Source organism: Talpa occidentalis, unplaced genomic scaffold (genome assembly GCF_014898055.3).
Source record: "Talpa occidentalis isolate TD23 unplaced genomic scaffold, MPIMG_talOcc4v2.1 talOcc4.6, whole genome shotgun sequence".
NCBI classification, from domain to species: domain Eukaryota; kingdom Metazoa; phylum Chordata; class Mammalia; order Eulipotyphla; family Talpidae; genus Talpa; species Talpa occidentalis.
Genome location: NW_023604972.1, coordinates 75709662 through 75718355, shown reverse-complemented (window position 1 = coordinate 75718355; position 8694 = coordinate 75709662). Strand labels below are relative to the sequence as shown.

Below are 8694 nucleotides of genomic sequence, written 5' to 3'. Positions count from 1 at the left end.
GGATGGTGTTCAGCAAAATAAGACAAAAAGAAAAAGAAAAATACCAGATGCTCTCATTCATAGCAGGAATTTAGAAAACCTAAATAAGACACCAGGAAAAAGACTAATCATAATAAAGTAAAAATCAACAAGCAATAAGCAACTATAAACCAGAGACTCACTATGGGGGGATGAGGAGGGGAGGAGGGATTAGGGTCAAAATGAGGGGGGTAAGAATTGTATGGGGAATATAACCAAGATGAAAATGCACACATTGTGCAAAAATGAAAAATGATGTAAAAATAAATGAAAGAAAAGAAAAGAAAAAAGAATCAGGATGAATGGAGCTCAGGAGCCCAAGAACCTCAACATAGTTCAGAGGCCAAGGATGCAGAAGTTGAGGTGGTTGATGATAGAGTACTAAGGGCTTAGATCTCTGTGGGTGCTACAGCTGCTTGAGGGAGTGGTTGGTAGTCACTGTTAGGTGAAGGCAGAGTCCATCAATGGTGCTGTCCCAGAAGGACCTAAGTGTACCTGACACCTCAACTGTATCCTAGTTTTTTTTTTTTTTTTTTTTGAAGATTTATTTATTTGTATAAGCACTGGGCACAGTCAGAAGCACGACAGGGTGAGAGAATTCACCAGAGCCAGAAGGGAGAGCAGAACAGGCAGACTGACGAAGTAAACTCCTGAGGGGAGCAGCGGGTGACAGGAGAGGTCTGCACGCCTTATGGGAACCTTGCCCAGTGGCCGGGCATCGAACCGTTGCTGCAGAGGCTGCGGGCAGCTTCGCAACCCAGCTCTCAACCGCTGCGTCACCGGGGAGGCCCTGTATCCTAGTTTTGATCTCAGCAGATCTCAGCAAGTTCTACAGGCAGTCTTTCACTTGAGACTCAGGATTGATTGAGTGGTTGTGAGGTTGTGATTTAGGTACACACTTTGGAAAGTTGTAGTCTGCAAGTAGTTAGGCTGTCAGAGATTGCCAAGCTCAGATGGGGACAGGTAAGTGTTTCTTAGGACCACTAAAGCTAGTGATAAGCAAGCCCAGACATTCCCGCAGATTTTATTCTCACGGGGAGGGGGGATAAATAATTCTTTGACTGAAGTACATAAGTGAACTGTGGGAAGAATAAAGAATTTTAGGAAGGGATGGTTGAGAACTCATAGGATCGTGGAATTTAACTTAAAAAGCTCTGGATACTCCAGTTGTGGGCCCCTCATTGATTTGGCAAACAGATATTTCTAGTAGAAGTTTGCTTATGTGGCTACAGTAGGACAGTGAGTCACTAGAATCTCTAGGAGTCCTTGGATGGAAGGGTCAGTTGCCTCTCCCAGTGCCATTATATAATTATTGTTAGGACCATGTAAGTGATGGTTTTTCTATCTTATTTCAGATCAACATAATTTTATTATCAAATGTAGATAAGATGAGTTTATCATAAGTGTAGAACAGATCCATTGAATGAAACAATTACTGGGTAAGCTCTTCAGGAATGGTCAAATACAACCTACTGCAGATTTTAGTTTTTCTGTCAATGTTTACATTCATAAGCGGTGGAGAGCTTAGATTATATTGGTCATATATCTAATCTTTAGCCAGCAGAGAGCACAAAAACCTGAAGGCTAACCTTGCCAATTCAATATCTATCTGAAATCCTCTGAAAGCAGATAAATGTGCTAATTTTTGCAGCACTAGTATGCTAGGCAATGATGCTATACATATACAAAGGCAAAGTCCATCAAAGCGTAATGTGGTGATCCAATTTCAACAATTCAGTGACCTGCTTTAACCCATTGTTTATTTTTTTAGAGTGTAAAAGCAGATAATTATGGATTATTTTGATAATACAGTCTTCCCAATATAAATTTGACACCCAGAGAGTTGTAGTTTCAACTCATTTTTATGTACATTAAACTTAAGAATTTTTTAAAGGCTTAAAGTGTATTTCAATAAGTTGATGCTGCATTACTGTTACAGCTTATAAAAACTCAAAGGAATCAAGTACAAATCAAACATTGTACACCGATACAAATGTATAGCATAACTAAGATAGGCAAGGCTAAGATTTACTGGTTGGCTTTCAGCATGCAGCAACCCTGTTCCAAGATTGTAGGAGGCCCATCAAAAAAAGCTATGGACAGCAGCATTGTAGAAATAAGAGCCATTTCTGGGTTGTTCTTGTCTAAGAAAAAGATGAAGGCAAGTTAGCACAAGATTTATTTTTACAATATGCTAAAATGAAAATCTCTAAATGAGAATATCTTACTTAGGACACAAAGGGGTAATATATTGGATACAAGAGAACCATATGCATGTTGTCTGCATCATTTGCATACATTTGCCTGAATTGCCATCTGGGAGTGAAAGGATCAGCGGAGCAAAAGGTGCTATGAAAATCTGGGTGGCTGTTCCTTGTGAAATTGTGGGTTGTTTATAGCCAACTTCTCTAGAAGTCCTCTTCATCATTTACCTGGTCCATGGGCTCCACAGTCCCAGACCTTGGAGATGTGTTTAGCAGGATAAGCCCTTCAATGCAAGTGTCCAGAGCTTTCCAAGCAGCAGGTTTCCCTGAGAATTCAACATTGTATTTTCTTGGAAGGCCTTCATTGATCATCCGCAATAACCACATCCCTTTCCACCTAGCCAAACACAGAAAAGGTTTCTTCTAGTTACTCGTTGGAAATACATTGAAAAAGGTTTCAGGCCATGAAAGATGCACCATGACAAGCAAAGTGCGCACACAGCTGCTTTCCATGGAGAGGCATGTTGTTCTGTGCTGCTATGGCAATCTCTGCACTAGTTAATGTTTCCAAGTGTTTAAAACCAACCCCTTATTCTTATGAATATGACTTCACTTGCCTTCCCATATTTATCAAATAGCTTTCACATTCCCTCAGTGATTTCAGGAGAATGATTACCTACAAATTATTTTCCAGCTTCCTTAGGCCAAGGTCTTCTCTCCTAGTTTTCAAAAATTCATCAGGTCAATAATCAAACTTACATTTGGGCCACTGGCTTGTCGCCCATTGGCAGGTTTTGAAAGCGGTGGTGGCTGCTGCTTTTGCTGTTGGTGGCGCTGTTGATGGTGCATTGATGATGATTGCTTGCAGTATAGGTTTGCTTCTCCATGTTAAAAGGTTTTATTGCTCATTTCTTTTAGCCCTTCATCTACTGTTCTCTACTCAGAAGCTTAAGAAAATTTTATAGCATACATAACTTCAATAATTATGCTTTATCTTTTAAGTAATGCACACAAATAACTCTAACATGCTGAAGAATAAAAATTACAATATTTTCTTCTACATTTTCCTGTTTCCTTTGTTGCAGAATAATATATTGAATGTATATTCAGGTGATCATAAGTGAATTCTATGTCTTCTTTCCACCAAAATTGGATAACATCAAGCAGTCACAAATTGGAGATTTGCCTAAAGAACAAATATTCTTCATTCTAGTTTGATGTTAAATTCATGTGCAATGGTGACGGAAAATTCACCAGGCTACTGCATTTTTATTATACAATGTGAATGTCAATAGAGCATTTTTCCTAAGACTTGGGCTTTGCTCCCTTTATTATGAGTCCCTGTGTGATTTCATACAACCTTACTTAAAGGCATAAGGACTCTTTCAGTATAACCAGGCAGAATCATTTTACTAGCCAATGAATTAACATCTATCAGTTACTGTTAATATACAAAATAAATATGAGTTTCCAAATAATAAATTCCCTGTTCTTGCAAAGATATCAATAGAATAATGAGATTATCAAAATATTTTAAATTATATAAAATATAGCAGAATATGAAAACAGGCTATATCCTCATTTAATATACACTAAATTGATATATCCTTTTAGCATGCACAATAAGTAATAGATAATGTCACCAATATACTAGGTGGCGAGCTAGTATATTTTGACTGCTTTTTAACCTTCACAGACAGTACTTTCATTAAATATATTAGCAAAGTTTTGTCTGTTAATGTTTTCTGCCAGCACTTCTAAATTGACTTGCTATGTCATGTCAAGCATTATGCAATTACTGGATAAAGTAGACATCATTTCAAGGTTCTGAGACAGGTTGACCAAAGTTTTGAAAATAAAAATATAAAAATGATATTTGTACTTAAAAATGATTGCTTAACATGTACTAAAATAACATAAGCAATACTATTTATTCAAGAGTTGTGAAAGAATAAAACAATTCAGGGGGCCTCCCTGGTGGCACAAGTGTTTAAGTCTCAGCAATGTGAAGCTATCCACAGCCACTGCAGCACGAGTCTGATCACTGGCCAGATAGCTAATCCAAATGGTACAGCAGACCTCTCCTGTCTCAACTGTTGCTCCCCTCAGTAGTGTATATCAGTAGATCTGCCTGTTCTGCTCCCACTCTGTCTCTGGTGAATCCTCTCACCCCCTGAACCTGATTCGTTGGCCTGCAGCCTAGCACTTCTATGCATAAATAAATAAATCTCAAAAAAAAAAAAAAAGTGCTACTAAAATTATGGTATATTCTGTGAGTACAGTTAAATATAATGGGAAAATATCCTAATCTGGGCCTCCCTGGTGGCACAGGCGGTTAAGCGCAGCACTGTGAAGCTGTCCGCAGCCTCTGCAGCACGGGTTTGATCCTGGCTGGCTGGCGATAATCCCACGTGGCGCAGCAGACCTCTCCAGTCTCGCTTGCTGCGCCCCTCAGCAATGTATTTCTTCGGTCTGCCTGTTCCGTTCCCCACTCTGTCTCCGGTGAATCCTCTCACCCTCCCGCGCATCTGGCCTGTACCCCGATTCTTGTATAAAAATAAATAAATCTTAAAAAAAAGAAAATAAAATATCCTAATCTGATTTTTAAAAAAATGGACATGCTATTTTTAGGCATAAATTCACTATACATAATTCATCTCCTTATTTAAAAAAATATAAAATAAAGTTACTTGTCATACAGAAAAATATATATATATCTACTATATCTACAAATATATATAAATCTACTATTTCACTTCAGCAAGAATATACATTGAGCTTTTGAAATCACATTGTCACACTACTGGCTGTTAAAATGACAATGATAAATATCAAATAAAATTGATGTGCATGTTTTTATCCTTGTGTTTCTCTGTATACAGTTCATGGTTTCTACCATTTTTTTTTTTTTAATAGAGGCATGTTTTATTTATTTATTTGTTTGTTTATACAAGCACTGGGTACAGTCAGAAGCGCGGGAGGGTGAGAGAATTCACCAGCGCCAGAGAAGGGAGCAGAACAGACAGACTGACGAAATACACTGCTGAGGGGAGCAGCGGGCGGCAGGAGAGGTCTGTGCACCATGTGGGACCCTCCTCTGGTGGCCGGGGAGCAGCCGGGGATCCAACGGCGCCGCAGAGGCCGCGGGCAGCTTCGCAACCCAGCGCTCAACCGCTGTGCCACTGGGGAGGCCCCCGGTTTCTACCATTCTTTATAAACCTCATATAAGTGATTGAAACATTATAAAAAGGATTTTTGTGACTTTTCAGATATATGACAATTAAAGCAGCATGAAATGTAGGGGAATTAGCAATGCTGAAAATATTCCAGTGTTAGGCTTTTAAGGATTTGTCTATGAGTAATGTCTTCAAAACAAATTGCAGTAAGATAGATGTATGAGAATTTTAAAGCTTTATGGTGTGACCTTTGGGGAGTAAAAATAATTCACAGGGGAAGATAAAGAGGAGAAGTGAAAGCAATATACAGAAGGAGCACAATATACTAAGGTGGTAGACCATGGGTGCTTTGGTGGTGAGTATACTATGGTAATAATACTTAAGGGAGAGGTTGGAATCCTAACTCCCAAAATACAACAATGTAAACATATATTACTTCAAAAATTATAATAAATAAATAACTTAATAAAAAGGAAATATTTATAAACCAAATTGAAAACACAAAATAAATTATGGCAATATGAGACATTCTTCCATCTTACTTCCTTGAACTAATTAGATGTCTGATTTTATCTTATAATTTATCAAAATGATTAAAAATCTCTGTTTCATCCATCTGTATTCATTAGAGTATTATCTTATAAAGGGCAGGTTTCATCTCCATTTCAACATCGCAAATACTTAATCCAAATCACATTAACTGGGCAGTCATTAAATATTTATAAAATGAATTGAATGGGTAAATGGATTAGTATTATATTTAAATAAGGTTATGTGAGTATAAATTAGGATTATGAGTAACTTTATATCACTAAAATCAATTACTTTAGGAAATTATATTTTGTCTTATTTGGCATGTTTCATTGATTTTTTTTGCTTAAAAACATTTGAAAAATATGTTTGAAATTGGTAGTCATGAAAGCCAGTTTTTTTATGAATCAAAGGAAGAGTTTTCAATTATCTTGAACGTGTGTGTGTGTGTGTGTGTGATGATTTGTGGCTCCTTATCCCTAATAGTTTATTTTTAGTGAACTGGAAAACAAAAACAAAAAAAAAAAAAAAAAAAAAAAAAAAGGAAGAACGAAGAAGCATAGGACTAATTTAAAAATTAGATAACTAATTTAAAAATTAGATAACTAGATAACTAGTGGCACAGAGGTTAAAGTCTCAGTTCTCTTAAACTATCTCCAGCCATGCAATTAAAGCTATCAAAGGGGAAATGGGTGGTGGGAGGAAGGAGGAAAGGAATCCAACACACTGGGGTAGAGAACCACTGGTGACCATTTAATTGCCCCTCCCCCCCTACTCTTTGCTTTCTACCTCACCACTCCTGCTCTGGTACTCTCAACTTTACAATCATATTTCTAGCTTTTTTTTTTTTTTCTTGCTATGGTTTTGTCTGACCCTTTGTTTTGTTTCTCTTTATTACATGTATGAATGAAACAATTTTGGTTATTGTCTTACACCTGGCTTAATTTTCTTAAAAAAATATTTCCATTTCCAACCCTGTTGTTGTGAATAGCAATAATTCATTTATTTAATAGCTGAATATTATTCTAAAAGTCAATATGTCAGTGGGCCTCCCAGGTGGCACAGCGGTTGAGCAATGGGTTGTGAAGCTGCCCGCAGCCTCTGCAGCGCCAGTTCGATCCCCGGCCGCAGGAGAGAATCCCACATGGCACAACAGACCTCTCCTGCCTCCCACTTCACCCTTCAGCAGTGTATTTATTTTGTCGGTAGGTCTGTTCTGCAACCTGCTCTGGCCCTGGTGAATTCTCTCACCCTTCCATGCTTCTGACTGTACCCAGTGCTTGTATAAATAAATAAATCAATCTGTTTTAAAAAAAGTCAATATGTCAGTAATTCTCCATAATTTCACAAAACTTATTCCCACCATCTACTTTACCTTTTTTATTTTTTTAAATATTTATTTGTGCATATAAGAACTATGGTATAAGCCAGAGGTGTGTGTGTGGGGGGGGGGTAGAGGATTCACCAGAGACAGAGTGGGGAACAGAACTGGCAGATTGATTGAAATACACTACTGAGGGGAGCAGCAGGCAGGTCAGGAGAGGTCTGCCACACCATGTGGGTAGCTCCCTGGCTGGGGATCAAACTCATGCTGCAGTGGCTGTGGACAGCATCATAGGTTGCCTCTTCATTAAGTTAATTTTATTGATGCCTCTACAGACTTTTGCTCAGGAGCAATAATTTGTATTAAATTTTATAACTCTCTTGGCAAATAAATTAATTTTGTAAATATTTTCTCCTCTGAATAATAATTTCATAGATAAAATTACAATGAACCATGCCTATGTTGTTATATTGAAGTGATTTTTATATTGCTAAATAGAAAAATTCACTGAGTTAAAGAACTTAAAGATTCCCACAATACAAGAACATTATTCATGTATGCTTATAGAGAGATACATGGCCATGGATTTTTAAAGCTGGAAAAGATCTCATAGTGTGTAGTCTAAAAATTATCTTTCTAATTTGGAAAAGTGATTTTCAGGAATGATAAATGACTGAAAAAAAAGAGTTATGTCTCATATCTAATTCTCATTCTTCATTCCTACAAATACTTATAATTTTGATACTGTATTTTTAGCTAATCTTTGACTTTGAATACACATATCTACTTGTATGTCAATAAATTCTACTCAGATATTCTCCTGCTAATATATTCTAAGAAAATAATAGAAAAATTAAACTATGTTCTTTAACTTCCATATGTCTGTTAAAGGTACAAAGATCTGAAATATTGAAATCAAATTGACTCTTTTAAACTTAATCACAAAGTAATAAAGTATTTAGCAGTATATAGTAAGAATAGTATTGCTCTGAGTACTTTACATGAATAATATGATTATTTCTCAAATTAACCTATAAAAGAGTATTATTCTTCCCTTTTTAATAAAGGGAAGTCAGCATAGATGAGACTTGCTCATAGACAAATATTTATTTATTTATTTACCCCAGGCTTCAATCAGCATCTTCTGATGTCATAACTCTGTCTTGTGGCCATTATATTAATTGCTCACTAGAGATTTTACTTAAAATTGCTGCTTTATCTTCCATTCCTTTCATTCTGCAACAGTTCCATAATTTTATATTGCCAACTGCCTACAGGGAAAAGGCTGAAAAAGTTATTTAAAGAATTGATATAATAGAAGTTTACTCAGAATGATAGATGACCAAGAGAAAAAATGTGGTTGGCAGTTTTTAAAACTGAAAGCCTCAAATTTAGAGAGAGATAAAATAAATGCAGATGTTAGTAACTAAATATGTACTTT

General features: G+C 36.6%; 1 pseudogene; it reads right to left on the bottom strand.

The window, feature by feature from the left end:
- Positions 1–2367: 2367 nt before the first annotated feature.
- LOC119260393 (non-POU domain-containing octamer-binding protein-like) overlaps positions 2368–8694 on the bottom strand; it is a 97362-nt pseudogene continuing 91035 nt past the window's right edge.